Raw genomic sequence first — 20,281 nt, 5'->3', positions numbered from 1 at the left:
CTACTTCCAGAAACAAAATTAAACAAATCAGCGCTTTCTGATGCTCTGTGACTGTCATAATTCAATGTGGTCGTAGCAGTTTGACACTTCTGAAAAAAATCAGGTGAGCAAATCAGAAAGCTCTGTAAGGGGGTTACCAATTCCCTGAAAGTTCTGTCTGATTTCTGTACAGGGGTAATAAATTTAGGCTCTGATAGGGAGCTCACGTTTAAAAATAAAGTCACTGATCCCTATTTGGCATGCAGCGGAGATGTGGCAAGTATGATGAGAACAGGAGAAAAGATCAGTCACCAGAAAAAAAATGGAGTACAGGAAACAGGTGATAGCTTTAGGATAATGAATCCCTTGTCTTAACTTTTAGGTTTATTACTTACAGATAGACATGGGTCTAGTTATGATTTAAATACTGTATTTCCATTACCTTTAACGGTTTGGGGATGTCCAGCTTTTCTTGGAGCTTTGAGAACCTCTTCCACAACTGACACCAGACCGTGTCACCTCCAGCCAGACCCTGAGCTCTGCTGATCACACTCCCATCCAGACCACCCTGTTCTCCTCCCCCTTTGCCTTCTCTTTTCAAGTTCTAGATGCTCGCTCCCATTGTTGAAATAGTTTGGTGCATAACACTTCTATGCAGTGCTTGCACTGACGGGTGATGGAAAGATACCACATTTGCTGAAATGGGAGTGAACAAAGACCACAGTTTTACTCATACATAGTCTTATGAGCGTGCATTTAAAGAACTAGCCCATGAATACAAGTTTCTGTTCTGCAACACATAGCTACGGGACACCAAGATCTCTTCCTCTAGCAAAGAGATTGTATTACACACAGTTTGCATATAAAAGAATTGCATTGAAATATTTATTTGAAAGCTTAGTTTTTATCTATAGCACGTAGAAATGCTCATAAAGACAACGTTCTCCGCTTTCTGTTTCAACACATTCAGCATGTAAAGAAGCATATTCAGGAGGTTTCTATATTTGATGATCTTTTTCCATTCAAAGTTTCTAATTAGTACTATGCCCTATTCTGTGAGTTTTATTTTCAGCACGAGAACCAGCATACAAGACTAGAATGCCTCTCCTTCAACGGGATAAAAATATGCAAGTCCACATTCATCCTGTGGCAACAGATCCCTTTTCTAACTTCTTGGTGAGCTCCCTGAGTCGGGTTAACCAGACACCAAAAACCTCAGAATATGGCCCCATCTGTATCTATCAATTGCCATTTTATAAAAGAAGTGCTTTAACTAGTGACTGTCACTGAAAGGAGGCATGGCGTAGCAGGTCTGTCTATCTGGCACAGGTCTTGCAGCATGGAGACTCTGAGTCTCAGAAGTGGCAAGAGTTTGTATCACAAATGCCTTGGTGTGAGCTCGGCTTCCAGGGCTACCTGTATCTGTGCCCACCTACTCTCCGTGGATAAGGAGTTTGTATTCAACACACGGTTCACAGCAGCCTCCTACAGGTTGCTTGACTACTTGTCTACCTCCTCTGTCCCAGGACAGCCTGGTCTAACACTGGTATGTAACCATAGGGTCTTTGGTTAGACACAACATAGTACATGCATGTACACCTCCTCTGCAATTTGCCAGAACATAGCCTCCAGTATTTCACCAGCCTGAGGATGAGGAACAGTGCAATGCAATTCAGGTCTGAGAACTTGCCTTATAACTCAGCAGAAAACCCCTAGAATCTTAAAGTCACCTGCAGAGGGAGAACTACCCAACCCCTCCCCTCCAAAAACTGAAAACATGAATTTGAAAGACAGGCACCAAGTTCTTCCCATTCTTTGCTAAAGCTTACAGCAAAGACTGCAGTCGCTCTCCCACCCTCCACAGCCACACACAGTTGCATAGAATAGGCAATGGCCAGGGCTTGCTTTGGGAACAGCCCCCTGCCAAACTCACCCCACACCTCTCACCTGAAGAGCAGCTTCGGTCATGCCTTTTTCTGCCCACGTCCCCCCATGATTATCCCCAGTAAAGTTAAAATTGATGCCTAGGCAAATAACACAGCTTGCTGGGATTCATGCAACACACGCAGCCAACTAAGATGGGTTCCAATTGCTGCGACTCACATCCCATCACTCGGCTTTGTGATCCTGACTATTTAGGATTTCAGACATTTTCCCAACTCCCAAAAATCTGTCAACAGGCTTACATTTGCATTCAACATTAACAAAGAAAGAGCTGAAAGTACAAAAATCTTAGGGGTGGGATAAGCTAGAGGGAGGTGTAATAAGAAGAAGCCAAATGAAAATAAAACAAAAGAGGAACATGGCACATAGCAGGAAAATCAAAAGACAAAATAAAAGATTAAGGAGTGCAGGTAAAGATAAAATTCAAAAATGCTTTAAATGTTGATTCTCTGAAACACCCTACTGTTTTTGTTTCATGCAGTATTTTGATGCTAGCATCTAATTATTCTTTGCAGTGTTTTATCTCCCCCATTATAGTATCACCAGATTTTTTTTATTGGCACTTTCCTTATTAATGATTACAACACCTACGTTTAAGAAGCTAAATTAGTTCTCCATTTTCCTGAGCTGAAGAGAGGGGGGTCAGCAGAGAAGCAAGAATTATTCTGTTGTATGCGGATGTGTTGTACTCGAAATTATTTTTGGCCATTGAAGTAGCTCCCACAGCTTCCTGAAGCACAGGCGAGGTCCCTCCCCATTCCTAGCTGCAATCCAGCACTCAGGCAAGGTGGGGAGCACTCCTTCTGCTCCCCAGTCAATCATGAGAGGAATTTAACAAATCTTTCAGCTTCAGCCTAAAAGCATTAACAGTTTCCATTTAAATAACTGTCCTTAATTAAACTCAGTTTTCTTATCAGAATCATACAGCACAAGACACGTCCACTAACAAAATGTATTTACTTTTCTCTCTGCACCTCAGTCGGACCCTGATGTTTGCTGTAGCAAGGTGCCTTACAGAATGCCCTAAACACACCCCAAGGGGCAGCCCAAGAGCATGGCAGTACTCACAGGAGGGATGGGGGCCCACACGTGCCATTGCCTGCAACCCCACGTGGAAACCATACTCCTGGAGAGCAACCGGGTGCTGCCGTGCACAGATGAGCTCCGTCTGGTGTCATTCCCAGCAGGCTCGTGCTGCCAGATGGGGGAAATTAAGCTGTGCTGAAGATGAAGAGGTGGCATTCCCCTCCAATGCCATCAGTCATTCCACGTAGGGAGAACTGCTTTCCCTGAGGAGCCTATGGGGCAGAGCTCAGCTGAAGCTGAACCCTCACGTCCACCCAAAGGGCAGGTGTTGCGCTTCTGGGAGTAATTGCATAAGGTCAGAAACCTGGGCTAGCAATAAAGCATAAAGAGCCCAAACAGGAAAAGAAAAAAAAAAAAAGAAAAGAAAAAAAAAACACATACTGTTTACACACCAGGCAGGAAAAGCAACCCAGAGTGCAAATAACTGCAAATAAACTTTTGTTAAGAGCCAGAAATTTTCACACCTATGCAAAGCTGGCAACTTGCCTCAAGCTTACCACTTGATTTTTTTGTTTTGCTTTGGGTTCCAGAATATTTCTGCTGAGTTCCCCACAAAAATAAGTTATGTTATGTGTGGGGTTTGATTGTGGGTGTGATTGTGGATTTGATAAATTCTGGTTTCTCACGTATTATGGGGGTTTTAGTAACTAATGAGAACAAATTCATAAAGATCTGTTTTAGTTTTAAATAAATGCTCAGTAAATCACTATATATTAATGAACAATCACAGTCAAAGTTTTATGGCAACGCAGTAGAGATATTATGTTAGGCATATAGACAGACAGACAACCTTTTGGGGAGACAAAAACTAAAGCTTTCTTAACATAGAAAATGTTCCATGAATAGGGTTAAATACTTAATGGTTGCTAGCAGAAGATAAGACAAATATTCTTTGTTAATATTTATAGAATCCCATCAGGAACTCTTTTGTCCTCGCATTGTTTCCAAAATTCAATCCCCTAGTTATATCCATCATTTTTCATGTGATTAAAGGAATCTAAATTTGCTGCCTTGTCTTGCAGAAGAGTAAAAAGTTAGATCTGTATTATTAAAGCCTCCTGGTTGGAGCAGCAAATGTAATATTGATAGTCTATGGTATATAAGTCTAAAAAACCTACTGATCACACATGTATGACATATAAAATGCATTCATAGGATTCATGACATTATTCCTAAGAAACTGGGATCCAGCTAAAAAAAGAGATAATTATGTCCTTCCGAAGGAAGGAAATAAAATATTTCTAAATTTTAAAAGGCATGAAATAAAAAAATGCAGAGGCTTTGATGACAGGGAAGGGACACTCAGCACTTCAGTGACTGCCACTGCCCTGGGCTGGGGGCATCTTCTGCTGCAGGCGGAAGCCCTTAAACCCTACCCTGCACCAAAACAGGGAGCTGCGTGTGCTTTTTCTTTCACCTTTAGCAAAACCAAGACTTGCTGTTGACTTTTTCTGAGCCTACTGAAAAGTTTTTTATAAAACAGGCAAAAGCCAAGCCCCCTCTGATCCAATTTTTATTTTTATTTTTTAATCCAGAACTTCTTAACAGCTTTAGAAAAAATAGATAATTATTGCAGTTAATTTCAGCAAAACAGTTCAAACTCATCAGAGCTACACAAGTATAATTTACTATTCCTTCTGACTTATTGTTTTGACTAGATGTAGATTGATGATTAAAGTGATAAACAGTAACATTTTTATAAAATGGCTGACTCTGCCAATGGCAACTGAATAAGAAACATGCTGAAATAGCTGTGCTGTTATTGTGATTGTACTCAAGGCTGTCAACAAAGAATATAAGTATTTGACAAGGTGTTATCTAATTGTGTTTTTAAAAGCCACGATACATACATCTTTTAATGTGTCACTTTAAGCTGCAAGAGAATTTCTTTTATTAAAAAGTACAAAGGAAAAATGAATGCCTTGCATTTTCTTGTTTCTTTTTCCCAAGCTCTGCCCTTTTGCCGTCATTCGACAGAATATATTTGCTCTTTAGTCAAATTGGCTTTTATTTAAATGGTTGCCCAAAATAGCACAGCAACATTAGGTGTATAAGAAGAAAGAACAGTGTGTCCCACAGACAATTTTTACCTCAGCCCTGGTGGGAATTAACTGATCGAAACAGAAGACTAAGAATAAAATCCTTTTGACGCTTGGAGTTAGTGAAACAGCATTTTGGATCAAGGAAAAGGGATTTTTTTGTAAGAGGGATCACTGGGAGAAGTATCTTAACATGATTCCCTGTGAGCTATCTGTAGGCCTTTCATGGTCCTTCAAGCTACGCACAGGCATCTTCAAATCCACGGCAGTCATCCTCAGCAAGTCCCTTTGGTGCAGGGCAGCGGTATGAGCCATGGCACCGTGGTTAGCGAGGCACCCACAGGGCACAAAACACAGACCTTTGAACCAGATTTTGGAGCTGTGAGTTCAAGCTTGGCCTGTGGGCCAGTGTTCTCCATCCCACTGCCCCTTGCTCTGCTTGCAAGGGACAGCCTGGACAGCAGGAAGGAAGATGGGGCTCTGGACGTTAATTAGAAGAAAGATGTAATTTCTGGGATGGTGAAAGAAGCCTGTGCAGGTAGGAGGGACAGGGCTATGGCACAGCCATTTTCCACAGGGGACAACATCTGACCAGGAAGGAAGGAGTTAAAATGGACTGTAGAGGGAATTAAATATAGACGCTACAAAGAAAGGAAACTCCTACTTCTGTGCTCTTGTCTTCTGGGATGACAATAGCATTGTTAAATGCTGCAAGGCATGAAGAAAGACAGGGAATTAACTGTTTGGAAACTCTCTTACTGGTAGTTTGGAATATCCGGAGGAGAGGAGAGGCACCACTGAGCTGTAGGGACTGTGGGACCTCTTCTGGCCTTACTTCAGTGAGGCTTTGGGGTAGGCACTGCTGCAAGGCCCTCTGTCCTTCTCAGCTCAGGAGAGACCTCATGGCCACCAGAAAGAGCTGCCACCACTGCTGCCTTTCTGCCGGCCGATGCCAGCATGGTGCACTCTAAGAAGTTCTGGATTTTGTTGGCTGCCAGGCCAAGGATTGCCCCTGGTGAGCCAGGGTGTCCTGGTGGGCTGCGGCACCATCCCTCCAAACATGCCCCTTCAGAGGTCCCTCCAAGAGCACCAGCACTGAGGCCTACCTACTGAGCACTGCCGCACCCCACCTGCCATTAGCACTTGCACAATATCCACACACAAAGGAGAGAAATCTCTGAGAAGTAGGATGGTGGCAGAGGGTTACCTGTGTAAAAACACAGCACATTTTAAAGTAGCCGGGTGTCAGGTGCAGTGGCTCACTAATGCAAAACACAGGCTGCTGAATTGTGCTGAGACCTGAGCAATGTCATTTGCACACCGACCTCAGCAGCATGGCTGAAATATAGAGGTCAGTTTGGTTTATAATGGGACAGAGCTTCTAATTTTTAATCCTGGTGGTATTTTAAGCATGGGATGGAAGTTGAAGGAAAAAAAGCTTGCTGTAATATAGCAAGCAGACAGCCACCAGCTGACCTGATTTTGTGAGGTAAGACACAGGCCTCCCTCCCAGCCCGCACCAATATGCTTGTTTGTCTTTGAAGGCGTATTCACCAAAAGTCACGAAGAAAGATCAGAGCATCAGCTGCTGAGGTTATGAATATCTTTGATAATGTTTGATGGCCCGGGTTCACAGCACTTCTACAGATCCTTCCTCAGTGTTAGTTTTAATATCACCTCAGTATCAAACTGCTAATTTTTTTTCAGGTGGAATTGAATAAATACTCTAAAGATAACAACTGAGTGGCCTCTGTGTTTTGTATTTTTAGATATAGATTAAAATAGAATAATGCTGGAAAATCCTCCACAGTTTAGTTGTACGGCCAGGACGGTGCAGGTCAGGGACCTACCTCAGCTGCAGCCAAATGCATACAGCAAATAACACAGAAAATAACCAAAAACCAGCTCATTGTTAACAATCTCCTTCCTAAGTGGGGACCAACCCAATGCTAAGGGACCAAGTAGTGCTGCCACCAGCAGGATCTGAACAGAGCTGAAGTCAAGTGCTCTGAAATGGCCTGTGACAGGGCTTTCCTTTTTGTATTCATAAATAAATAGAAAAGAGAGGCAACAAATTTAGTCTTCTCTATATAATAGATGATAGGCAATGTGCATCCTCTTAGAAAGGGCAAAATTGCATTCCTGAATGCATGTAGCCACGATCCACTATATATACACAGACTAAAAACAAACAAACAAAAAAAAAATGGGGGGTGGGGGAACAACATGAAAGAAAGATGTCTGAACGATAGCCTGTATTTTGACTTTCCCAGCTGCATGTGTTTGAAACAGCATGGTACTCACTACTACTTGGGCCTAGGTCCATCCTTCCCACCTGGATTCTCAAGCGTGCTCATCAAGAGGAAAAAGAGTTCCCCATGAGATTTTAATCTTTAGTAACATTTTGGCTTTAGTTCTCTTTCAGGTGCTGCTATGCCCTTTAGTAGCAGGCTCCAAATAAATTATATTACTATAAAAGGTTTTACCACTCTCTACGTGATGGTGGTATGAGAAGTTACCTGAAGGCAAAGATAAAAGCGTAATATAATTAGTTAACTTCATCTGAAGCAGACTATCTGACTCATTTGGGGTGCAGTCCCAAGGAAAGATCCTAATATGTTAATGTAGAAAAAGAGTTTTATATTCAAATGGACAAAATCTACATATTTGGAGTCAGATGCAAAATTAGTAGTTTCATCCTTTGCCTTTCTTTTCCTTTTTCTTTTTTTTTTAAGCCATCAACCATAATTCAAAGGCACTGCAATTGTACGTGATTTAGGAGATATAGCCAACGTTTTGTGATCCTAGAGGGAGTTTCAAAACTTCCCTGACTACTTCTGTATTTCAGAGCAAATCCTGTGAATATAGAGCTCTTTTGGAAGAGAAGGAAAAGACAGTTGTAGACTCCTGAATTAATTATGATATTTTTAGTTATTTAGATAGATTTAGGAAAAATAAAGTCAACATCCTCTAAATACATTCTCAAATCCCTAGCTTTGTGGTTTCTCAAGCAGAGTCTCAATGGAAGAGCTTCAAGAGCCATATAATTTCATTACAAAAACAGTAAAACAAAGATTTGGGCTTTTTTTTTTTTTTTTTTTTTGGTAATTTATTTGCAATAGCATCACTGTATAGCAGCACTAGGGAGGCTAAAAAAGTAGTAACTTCTTTACAAGTGTTTTATTTGGAAGAGGTTTATTTTTCAAGTATTGTGTACAAAGAGCAGGCCAGTGTCAGAGCAGTTTAGCATCTCCCAAACCTCCCTTAATCCCCTGCAAAGGTAGGGCCAGGAGTAATGGCTAAGAGAGCGCAGCCTCGTTTTTGGTCAAACAATTCCAGTGTCACGAAGACAATTAATAAGCAGCCAGCAGTCTAGAACTGGCGATTATATTACAAAGGGTTTTGCTTTTGCATTATTTCTCAGGGCCTGGTACAATATGTTGGAATTTTTAGTCAATTGCTCATTATCGTACTCATTTCCTGAGATCATGTTTTAACTAAAACACTGTCAAAGCACTTACTTTGTTATACTCACAGTACATTTTTGTATGCTTTTTTTTTTTTTTTTTTTTTTTTTTTTTTTACTGCAGTCAGGAGAATTAGGTACAAAATGTGATCTGGTATCCCACAGTGAGAATATTTGAGGATCCTCTCCCAGTATTCTTTCAGCTGAGAGAATTTAGTTGTTCTTAATACCTGAGCAGCTAGTAACGAGATACGGGTATTCCTCCCCAGTACCTACTGTTCTGAGTGAGGGCTTTGACACAATAAATCTATGTTGGGGCTCTGTGATCTCACCCAGAAAATCTCAGAGGGAGGGAGGTGATGTGCATGGAGCTTTATACGGTGCACATGACATGTCCAGCACAGAGTGGTGGTACAGAGGGAGAAAGCTGAGTGCCATCCCACTGAATCACTAATATTCACGCTAAAGCAAGAAAACTTAGGGTTCAAGGCAGTCTGCCGGATCTCAGTGAGGACCCCGGTCAGCAGAAGTTAGGCTCACCCCTATCCTTTTGGACATCAGGTTTCAGTGAAGCACAAACACCACAAAATGGTCAGTCCATGAGCTAGACTACTGATTTCCAGTTTGAATTTCCAGTCACACAACCGGAGTGAAATAAAGTTCTCATGCAGGAATCTAGCCTGGATGTGCATTCCCAGGAGCAACAGTACTCATGAATAAATGATAATAATATTAATACTATTAATAAAGTGTCATTCATCCTAGGGTATAATGCAGACCTGTCATATCTTAGGAAAACAACATCACAGTGCTTCGCTTATGTCTTCCAAAGATGTATTAAAAGGGATGAGGACCATATTGTAGAAAAACCACCATATGCCATTCACCCTTTGTTCTGGCTTTTTTTTTTTTTTTTTTTCCTTTTGTTAGGCCTGTTACAACTTTCTCTTGGAAGGGTGCCAATGTCAGAAGAATATATGTTATCTCTTCTTTTGGCTTTGAGAGATCTGAGATAATCTCTCCACCTACAGTATGGGAAGAAGTGTCCACTTACGTAATACACAGTCGCACTTCTACTGCTCAGCCTTGGGAGTATCTAATAACCTTTAATCCAGAGCGGATTTCTTTTTTCCTCAAAAAGCCGAAGGCATTAGAACTGGTCATAGACAATTCCCCAGTTTTCATATTCATTTCCAGGTGAGAAAAAGGTTCTTATTTTGTGCATATTAGTGGGGGTACTTGATTAATTATTTATTTATTTTTCTAGTACAGCTTTTTTTTTTTTTTTTCTGCTGGTTTGGTAGTGTCAACATTTTCCCTTTATTACCAGCGTCTTCCTGATTTATTGCAATGTGGGGCCAGCAAATAAGATTGTCAAAATGAGTATCTGCTTGTTATAACCCACTCGAATAAAAAATAAAAAGAAAACAAATTCGAGTCGGTTTTAATTTTGACACTGATTGATGTTGATATTTCTGACCAGTTTTATGTTGCATAGATTTTAAACAATATTCTCCTCTGATCTTCGGTGCTGTAGTTATAAATACTTGATAGCATTTTCATAAAAGAGTCTTTTTACAATATGTTTAATGAGAGCTTCTGCTTCAGATATACAAGTAAAAAGAAACCTAGCCTAATACGGTGATAGCGAGATGCCTCAATGAGTGGTATATATCCTCTAAAAAGTGAAAAAATGATTCAGCTATTATACCTGTGTCTTTCACTGTCACTTTACTGTATCAATTATTCATGTAAAATCTAACTGAAAAATGTGACTTTTAGCAATCATTTAAAAAATACTCCAAACAGTAGCAAGACAGCTGATCTGACCACTAAGCACTCATTCATCACCTGCCTGTAATGATGAGCCTGTGACAAACTGAGAAGAAAAAAGTTGTTCCTTTTTTCTCTTAGAAAAAAAAAAAATGTTATTTGTGATTATGCGACATTTGCTTTCCATTTCCACAGCCAGTTAGGGTTCACAAACATGAAAATCCATTATGGAATGGTACGTAAAGTGTGACCGATTCTTGTTCAGTCAATTAGTGAGCGAAGTCTGAATATGATGTTTATCTGATAATCTGCATCTTTGGTGCAGGCACAAATAAAGAGGCTATTAACAAAGGATTGGGTTTAACTTCTTGGGAGCAACTGGTTCAACAAATTGCACTTTCACCGATTATGTGTTCACACAAAGAACGCAGCAGCCTCTTTCCTATTTGTAATAAAATATAAGGACTATATATGGAAGAATATAAGCATGCAGCAGAAAATAAATGTTAACACTAAAAATCACATTTTTAGAGCTTTGTTTCTATTCATGAAGCTTCTTATTAACGTAGGGCTTTTCAAAAAAACACTGTGTGGTCTCTTTGTTTATACTAAGACACACTTCTTAAATATGGACATATTATTTCTCTGAATACAATGCTATTTTTATTTTACAAGAATTACTCCAGTGAATTCCATATAGAAATGCTCACACATCTGTACTCTGGTTATGATATTTAGTGCAAGGGTCATGAATAATAAAATTGCTAAATATGCTTATTGCTATCTGTAAATAAAGGTTATCATATTCAGGGTTTTGGAGTGTTATAACAAGTTGGGTTTAGTTGCAAGACAATAGAGTCTTAATTTTACTTTGAAAATAAATACTTAAATTTATAAGTATTCAAATTATTTCTAAGGTGCAGTTAGCCTAAGTTAATACTTGCAAAATGTAATTAATGCAACAGCAAAATTGCAGGAGTTCACACTACCCTAGAAGGTTCTACCAGCAATACGTCTCCTATTGAGCAGGAGATTGGCACTCACAGCTCAACCCTACTACACTCAGCGGTAAAACCCCTATTGATTTCAGCGTGGGACAGAAAAGTCACAGGGGTTGCACTAGAGTTTAAGAGTGAATTGTCTGTATCTTTTGTGGACTTTGAAGAGACGGTTTCAATACCTGAACGGTTTAAATTTGCTGCTCAGTTCTCTTAGTTTTAGCGATGCTTTCTACAGACTGATTCTTACGACAGATGATCAGGTCTAAAGAGTGATTTCTACTTTAAAACCTCTTCTTGAAAATATATCAAAAAACAAAGCCTTCTCATCCTATCCACCCCATGTCTTTCTATTGAATCTTACAAATTTAACACTGAGCGGGTTTGGGCCACTTTAGAAATGGCTGAAGTAGTAGGAAGCCTGTACAATCTCCGCTGCCGAGGAAATACCCCAGGTCTTACCACACTTCCATGCATTAAGGCAGGGCTCAGACTGGCTGAAGGGCACCCTGCCTGCCCTGAGAAATTCATCCAGGAGGAGTAGGCAGTATTGCCAGCACCACATACTGCTGATGGGGCTCACCAAGAAGCAACTTGAGCCCGCTGGAGGAGTATTGGGCATGGAGAGCATCCGCATCCTCTGATACTTTGCTGTGCGGATTCTAGCTCTGCTAATGACAAAGTTGCAGTGCAATAATGAGAGGAACAATGTTTGTTTTGATCCGTTTGATAATTCATTTAAAAGTATTGTACCAGAGCCATCAAGACAGAGAGCTGTGCCATTGTTCAAAACTGGCACTATCTCATTATGTGAAGTAATTGAAACCTGTGGGAACAATATATGATTTAAAGCAGACAGTGAGGTTCTTTTCTTAAAAAACAATAGCATTGTTTTCCTATGATCCTGATCTTGCTCATGGGAGTAAACTTGCTAAGCAAGGAGTTTGTGAAATTTTCAGCTGCTGATTCAGAATGACCAAAATCACATTCCAAGATGGTCATAGATCTGGGCCCTACTTCAATAAAAAACTTCTTCAGCGTGTTGTTAGTGAATTGCATCTCTGTGCACACATGGGTGGATTTCCAAGTGCTCCATATGTGTTTAAGATGAAGAGATCAACTGACAGTGCAAGAAGTGCACCGAATAAGGCTGTGGGGCTGTCATACGTGGGGCTTGACTTTTGCTGGACTACAGAGATACTGAAAATGTTGCTCTCTGCTTCTCATTGGTTTTATGTCCTAAGAGTAAAATGTTGAACAGAAGTAGAAAAACCCCTAAGTACATTTTAGCATTACACAGCCCAGAGGTGCTCGATAGGTACTAAGGAATTTCTTCGCCTTAATTAAGAGGTTTGGAGACCAGATGAACAAATGACAAACGATTTTGATTTACTTGGAAAAATGAGTCATATCACTTATTATTAACTATTAAAGCAATTTAAACCCTTTTGAGAATAGATCTAACACTGCAACGCTTTGAAGGTTTGATATGTCTTGTAATCCATAGATTATTAAAGTTAATTTCTCTGCTGAGATCCTACTTTCAGTAAAAAATGCATGTAACACTAAAATGATGTTGGTTTTTTTGTTTGTCTCTGCCTTCCTTGTAACAAAGATGTACTTTAATTGGCTTTCTATTTATACTGCACTCAATAAAGGTATGGAGGCTGCAAGTGGGAGAAACCTTCCACAATTCTGACTTGCGAAGCTTACAGAAAAGCCCCCCATTCATCCGCAAGTACACCCAAACCTTTCATTTGGGCTTGGTTGTGCTTGTGGGTGCATGGCATTCTTTTCTCTCTATTTGTTCTCCATGTATAATTTAGACTACATTTTGCTTTAGAGACCCTTAACGGATAAGGAAAAGAAGGCAATAACAATATGTTGATTTATATCACCGTGAAACATTCTCCCCCCATACTTCAAAGTAATTTTAATTGAATTTAATCCTCTTGACTTTCATTTACTTATAAATGAGTTTTAGTTGTAATGTTAGAATGAAGCAGACTTTAGCAGTTAACGGGTTTTTAGTGTTTTTGATTATAGATTATTATATAATGTTTCTTGGGCTAGAAAATACTAATGCTAAATAAATGCTAACTACCGTCCCATATTAGATCATTTTAAAACCTTCCACTCTTCTATGAGTAGGAGAGAGGCATATCTACTTGGGTTAAAATACAGTTCATTTAAATAGGTAAAGATGTTTGAGAAAATGATTAAAAGTACTGCAATTCATTTACCAGCTTATGTCCATAATCAAGAATATATCTAACCAGAAAATGGAAAAAACAAACAAGGATATCTTCCAAAGGAACTATGCCATGTATAATCCAATCAGTTGTGTGTGCACATTTATAATTTTTTAGCTCTTCATCCATAGATCATAGGACACTAAGAGCCCAATTCATTAAAAATTGAATACTCTATTTAAGCTGGATGCTCTTATACTCAGAGAAAAAGCACGGAACCATTTTTTTTTTCTCTGAAAAGTCACATTTTTGCCATTCAATAAACCCTTGTTTCTCTCAGCTTCTAACTGGACAGCGCTGCTCAGTTAATTGCTACACAACTTTAGAACTTCAAAATTAAAAGTAGGAAAGAAGATCCGACTGAAAAAAAATGTCTGCTATATTCCCTGAAAACTGTAGAATTCCCACCTGCCCTTAATGCATACACACGCATACCCCCTCCTGCTCTGTTCTACCACAGCTGCCCTCGGTTTAAAACTCAGTTCAGCAGTTGTTCTCTATTTGAACTCTCCTTAAAGCCTATGAGTCAGCCCTAATCAGTTACATTACGTTAACATCAGTGGGGGCCACATTTGCAATTCCTACCGGATTTTTTCACTCCCAGTTTATGCAAGTCTTCCCTGCATATCCAGATCTCTTGTTAGAAAACACATCGTCTCTGAGAGCGACTTCCATGCTCCTAGCAGCAATAGTCATCTCACCAGCATGGACTCTGAAGTTTGGAAGCCCCAGCTGGTTTGCTCTGCTGAAAAATAAGCAGGGTACATGGGATGGGCAGGAGGAGCTGAGTATTTTCTGGGTTCCTGAACAGACAGGGAAGACTTTGAAGCATTTATCAGTAGACTTTTTTTGCTCTCTGGCAGGAACATGGTCAGATACGTGGTGTACAAACAGCACCATTCTTGTCATTTCAAAATCCTGCATACCTGAAGGATCTCAGTTACCAGTACTTCAATGTACTCCTTACACAGTTACAAATCTAATTTTGGTATTGGATTTCAAGTTAGCAAGTCTGTATTTTCAATGCTTAAGTTCTTCTGCCATCCATTCCACTATGTACAATCCTAAGTTTGAAATGCATATGCAGATCTGCCTTCTCTGTTTGAGCAGAACAGTTCCTCTACAATATAAGGTGCAAAAACTTCCTTAAAAGAAACAACCAGTAAAGAGCAAACCAACCCTCTCCCAAAACGTGCTTTTGCTTGCATACCAGCTCTTTGTTTTCCTGACACATAAATCACACAGTAAGTTCTTTCTGAAATGTATTTATGCTCATCAAGATAAATCTCCATTCATAACACCCGAAAGTTTTCTGCCTATTAGAGAATTTTAGAACTTCATTCTTATGTACTCTGTAGACGTAACACCTTTACTGACCCTGTTAATGCACCTACTGCAAGCTAAGCTTACACGATGTAAGAAGTTCTGTTTTCCTGGGAAAAGCCCATTAAAGCCAAAAGAAATTGCCTGTCTGCATTTGCATCCCCTGTTATGAAAGTGTACAAGATAGAAAATACAGACTAAAGGCAGATTCAGAACTACCATTATTAAAAGTATACATAGAGGAGTACCATGCCATGCTCTTAGTCTTCTTGTAACCACTGTATCCTGCTATACAATAGCATGCTATTTCCTATTCAGAGTAATTACCGATGAGGGCAAATGCTGAATTTTTAATGGTGCCCATTGTAGGCAGCAGAATGTTCTAAATGAGAAATAATAAAGACCTGGTCCTAAGAGATATATCTGTCTATAGACTTTGCTTAAGAAAATTAAATGGGGGCAAATAAAGTATGTAAATATAAAGTTCTCAGAAAACGAAGATTAAATGCCTCATCCTAAAATAGACAGCTGTGGATTGACTGAACGAAAGTTTTGGCTCAAAGTAATCGTGCAGACCTCCTGTATTTCCACACTGTGAAAAGTCTACAAAACAATCAGCAATGCAAAGAAAGAGAAGGTGGGCAGAATAAAGACACAAACCAGCATACAGTCTCCCATGAGTCCAGGCTGCCCAGGGGGCAAGATAAATGGCTAAGGTAAGCCCCCTGCAAGAGACCTTTCCAGAATTCTGCCGTCAGTATTTTCCACTTCTTCTCCTGGTTGATGTATAGTAGCTGTTCAGCCTGCTCAGTAACTGTTATGCCACAGCATGCCTCATAACATACCCTAATCCTTTCAAGTACTTTCAATATCAGCTATGGATTCAGTAAGTGCAAGCTGGGTTAAACGAGAAAAGCAGTCTGGTTTTGGTTTCCTATTTTTTTTTTTTTTCCCCCTCATTTCTTCCCAGGATTACCCAAGAATTAGAAGCGGCCCCTTTTTTGTTGTAGGTTCAGATGCTCATTACCAATTACTGTAGTTGAGACTTTGACCTGAGAACTGCACTGCAGTCAGTGCTGCAATGTCAACTCCCGTTCTTTGGGATTGCGCTACTGATCCCACAAGCAGGAGAGGCACAGTTTAGCAGCTGCCAGACAGAACAAGCAAAGCATTTCAAGTTTTATTTTATACAACCTATTGCTCTTCACTTTCTGAGGTCACCTCCAGAGGCTGGAGGTCAAAAAAAGAAGTTATGATCAAAGAGGAGATGCACGGCTCTTTACAAAATGGGAAGAGGTGTGGGAGGCCAAAGACACGGCCACTTGAGGGAGCTCAAATAGCACCGCCATCCAGAACCCACCACCCTGGAGAAGAACCTGCCCAAGGCTCACCCCAAAGAGCCTCCCGTCCTGTCAGGAAGGCCCTCGGCCTGGCAGCCCTGCGAGGTTTAAAGCCTTTTAGCACTTCATAAAGTGGCCCTTAGCAGGCCACAAAGTTTACTCGCTTCCATATGAGTTGTAAACTGCAGAGTCAGAAAGTACATACTTTATAGAGCGGGGAGGAAAGGTGCCACGTGCTTCCGCAGCAGGCCCCGGCTGAAGGAGAGCAGCCTTACCCCGTGACTCACATTTGTTCGAAGCAACCAAACCTGCTTCTAGCTGTGCACTTAACAAGGTTAAGATCACTATTATGATGGTAATTAATGAATTTCACTCGGCATTATCGCAGCACAGTGATAAAACTCCGAATACGAGATCTGAGAATACGTGGTGTTGTACAATGCTAAAGGAAAAATACGATTGAATTGTAGCTGGCAAGATCTCAATGCTTAATGGGATATCGGTAGGAATGCCAGCATATGGTATCCCGTATTCTTGATCCATATCATAGTTCCCTTTTATATAGCTCTTGATATCTGCAGACCTCAGACTAGGCTTGCGCTCTTTTACATCACTGTAAGCATTAAAAGCATTACAACTCAAAATGTGAGAACTGCATGTGCCTGCCTTTATCACGTGGTGTTATGCTAATATACCACGTTAATGAGCTATACGAGGAATATTGAAAATGCAATAGCATCTTAATGCAATATTGATAAAAGACTGTCATTCCCACTCATTCTGTCTCACTTGCAACAGTGCCTGGCAAATTATAGTTGTATTTTCATGATCATAAACTTACAGGAAACACGTTCAGGGTCTGTCAACAGTTGAAAATAGTATTCACCATACATTTGTGTCTATCTTCTTCATAAAGTGTTTAATGCGCTGTGTTTTGCAGCACAGTTTATATTTCACGTGACCAGTATATGAAACCGTGTAATGTGAGATCACGTAATGGCTACAGTAAACAAAATGTGCAATAATATTTATATACATCTGCTTTCTATATAGGGTATCAGTCTGTACGCTCGTATGCGGAGGACTGAGGCATGTGCGTATGCAGCAGTGCAACATTAACTGTTGAAAGGCTTGAAATAACTTTTTTGTGGCTGGTTTTTATTGGTGGCAGTGGAGTTCCATAGGCTTCCATAGCACCGGGTGCTGCCAGCAGCCCGAGCTCCTCTGAGCGCGGTAATGGGCTCACCAGCACGCAGCCCATCTCAGCCGTCAGTTTATCCAAGTTCTGTTTGCTTTATAAATAAAACACTATGAGAAATTATCCCATCAGACTAGGAGGCAAATTCACCCTCCGTGCGATTCAGCAGACTTTAGATGACTGCTCCACGGAAGGGTTTGGTCCTCCAAGCCCAACGTATGGGAGAAAGAGTTTTGAGGGAAGCTGACTTTTAACAAGAGCCTCACAGATGTCTGCTAAAACCTTAATAGAAGCTTTGAGCCAGAGACTCCTATAATTCAACCCCTGAACTTCTGAACAACAATTTTATTTAGAAAGTTGATTTATTCATAAGTAAATAGGATACAGTGTGGATGAAGTACAAGGGATCAGGAGGCAGTTATTAGATTTATAAGTACAAAAGCCTCACTGTTGCAGACAGTGGAGGCTCAGCAGTTACTGTACCTTTCAAAACTAATATGTAACCATATCTGTTTTAAAAGAGTGATTCATATTACTCCGAATGCATGAGAAACTCTTTCTCATCCCCACCACAGGAAACTTGAGTCTGATTTTAATGAGCTTCAATTGGAATGTGGCCTTTGAAAAGTAGTGCATTTGAAAAGATGGAACATTAAATTTTGTAATGATGTAAAACATCTTCAATTTTTGACAGGACAATGGTGCTTATTGTGCTTTATGGGCCCAGTGGTGATTCAAAGGTCACTTTGTATATGACTCCACAGACAGGGGCAGCAGTGAATGAAAATTAGGTTACATGTGATCAGCTTTATTATTAATCAGATGAAAATGGATTTTTAACATTTTTCTAATGAGCAACAGAGAAAGAAGAAAATACCATGAATAAAACTACGAGAGGGAACAGCAAGACCGAAATGCACGACGTGCATAACTAAACTCATCTGTATTAAATCTGAAATCCTTAAATACTGTCTGAAGAAATAAAATGCAGCTGCATATTTTTGTGTCATAAATATATAGAAAACTGCTGAAATACCTACTGTAATTTACTATCTCTGTCCTTTGTTTATAACTAACTAATGAACTGATTTCTTCGTACAGTATATTATCGCAGCGCCGGGTAGCACCGCTATGGTTAAGGTTGTGTCAGCGTTTCCATTATAAATCCTGTTTTTCAGGGGTTTATAACTCAGCTGTAAAAATGCAGCCCAGGCTAAAACTTGGCACACAAGGTCTCTGCCAGGGAGCGCATTTATTTTACAAATTTCCCCAAAACGTCTCTTGGAATATTCCGGTACTGCCTGAGTGCGAATGGCACAAATACTGTACAAGATTCCTAGTTCAGAATTCTGCACCTGTTTAACTTTACAACCGTGCTTTGACCTTTTAAATTATGTTTTGCGGCCTGTTTTTGTGGGATTATTATTTTTCTTTAAGTATGCACCTTCATAAAATGACCGACAACACACCTCAGCGATGGAAAGAAGAAGAAAGTTAACAACATTTCTGAAATCCTTCCAAACACTGATCCCGAGCACAGTTAGTACTGACTTTTCACACCCCAGACTATTTTCATGGTAAATAAAACAAAGCAGTGCAGAATTTGATTGCTGAACATCAACTGCAGAATCCCCACGCTGCGAGTGAACCTGCATTAAAGCCTCGCTTTAATAAAATGCTCGATGGCCAGCAGCCCGCGTGCCAAACCCCACATCTGACTCAGCCCAATGCCTTCCAGCTATTGCAGTCCTGTTTGGAGTAGCAACTAGTGCCGGGAGCAGGGAGAGGAGTGGCTTGCAGCAAGGGGAAATGCCTCTTTGCTCAGACAATCACCCAAAAAGGAGTAGGAAACAAAAAAGACAGAGCGAGGAAGCTGAGAAGCAAATTCAAAACCAGCTCTTCTGATGGTAAAACATAGCACTGTGGGCATTGCTGCTTGAAGGGAGGCTGGAGGAGAGGCCAGAGGGGAGACACGCAGACCAGCACCACCATTAGCACCACCCAAAGGCAGCCCTACACTGAGGTTACCCAGCATCTCACCGGCTGGTACCGGGGGCTGCTCCATCCAACGCAGAGGGACAGCCGTGGCCTCTGCCCACTCCAGAAGAAGGTGGAACACTTCATTAATCAGGAAAGTGCCCATCCAGAGGGACAAGAGTTAGGCAGGCCCAAGGGCCATAAGCGCACCCTTGTCATTACCACATCAGACTCAAGGAGAAGATGCCACCAACTCGCTGCTCCCACAGCCTCTTCTGTCTGAGCACCTGAACCTGTGGCCCCAAGAGAAGGCAGATTCCTGCACATAGTTCCCATGTTGTTGTGCATCTACGCAAGAGCAACCACAAGCCTGGCCTAGGGCTGCTCAAACAAAACAGCTTCAGCACAATTGCATTGCCACAGGATTTTTATCTGGGCTTGGGATCATGCCCCGAGCAGGGCAGAAAGTACAGAAACGTGTCAGTACTGCTTGAAAGGGAGGGGGGGAAGCAATCTAAAGTACATACTCTGTCAAAATAGGGCTTCAAAATGGACCTTCAATCACTCTATGGGTCAGTTCTTGATTAGTTTTTATTTGGTCTTCATTGCTACTGCAGGTTGTAATACTAATGTGTGTTCCTTTAAGAAAACACATACAGCTTTTGCAGTAAAATACAGAGGATATGCTATGGTACTTTTGATTAATAAGCAAAATAGCCATGTAAAAGGAGAATAGCATATTGGCACTGGTTCCTGCTGTACTGAGGCTTCTTTGTGAAATTACTTAATTACTTCTCCCCCCACCCACCCCAAACTTAGCCTGAATAAATCTGTGGCTAACACAAGACTGAGGAATTTTGCTTTTCTTGGCCATTATTATCTCCTGACCCCCCACTTTTTTTTTTT

At 40.6% G+C, this 20,281-nt stretch overlaps 1 protein-coding gene and 1 non-coding gene across 9 annotated transcripts in view; both read right to left on the bottom strand.

Annotated features, from left to right (window-relative positions):
• ZNF536 (zinc finger protein 536) overlaps positions 1-20,281 on the bottom strand; it is a 326,681-nt gene that overhangs the window by 74,928 nt on the left and 231,472 nt on the right. The window lies entirely within an intron of this gene.
• Positions 13,010-13,072, bottom strand: MIR1789 (microRNA 1789). Its single transcript, NR_035290.1, has one exon. It is a non-coding gene; the product is annotated as a microRNA 1789 (primary transcript).

Source organism: Gallus gallus, chromosome 11 (genome assembly GCF_016699485.2).
Source record: "Gallus gallus isolate bGalGal1 chromosome 11, bGalGal1.mat.broiler.GRCg7b, whole genome shotgun sequence".
Lineage (NCBI taxonomy): Eukaryota > Metazoa > Chordata > Aves > Galliformes > Phasianidae > Gallus > Gallus gallus.
This window is presented reverse-complemented; position numbering and strand designations above follow the sequence as displayed.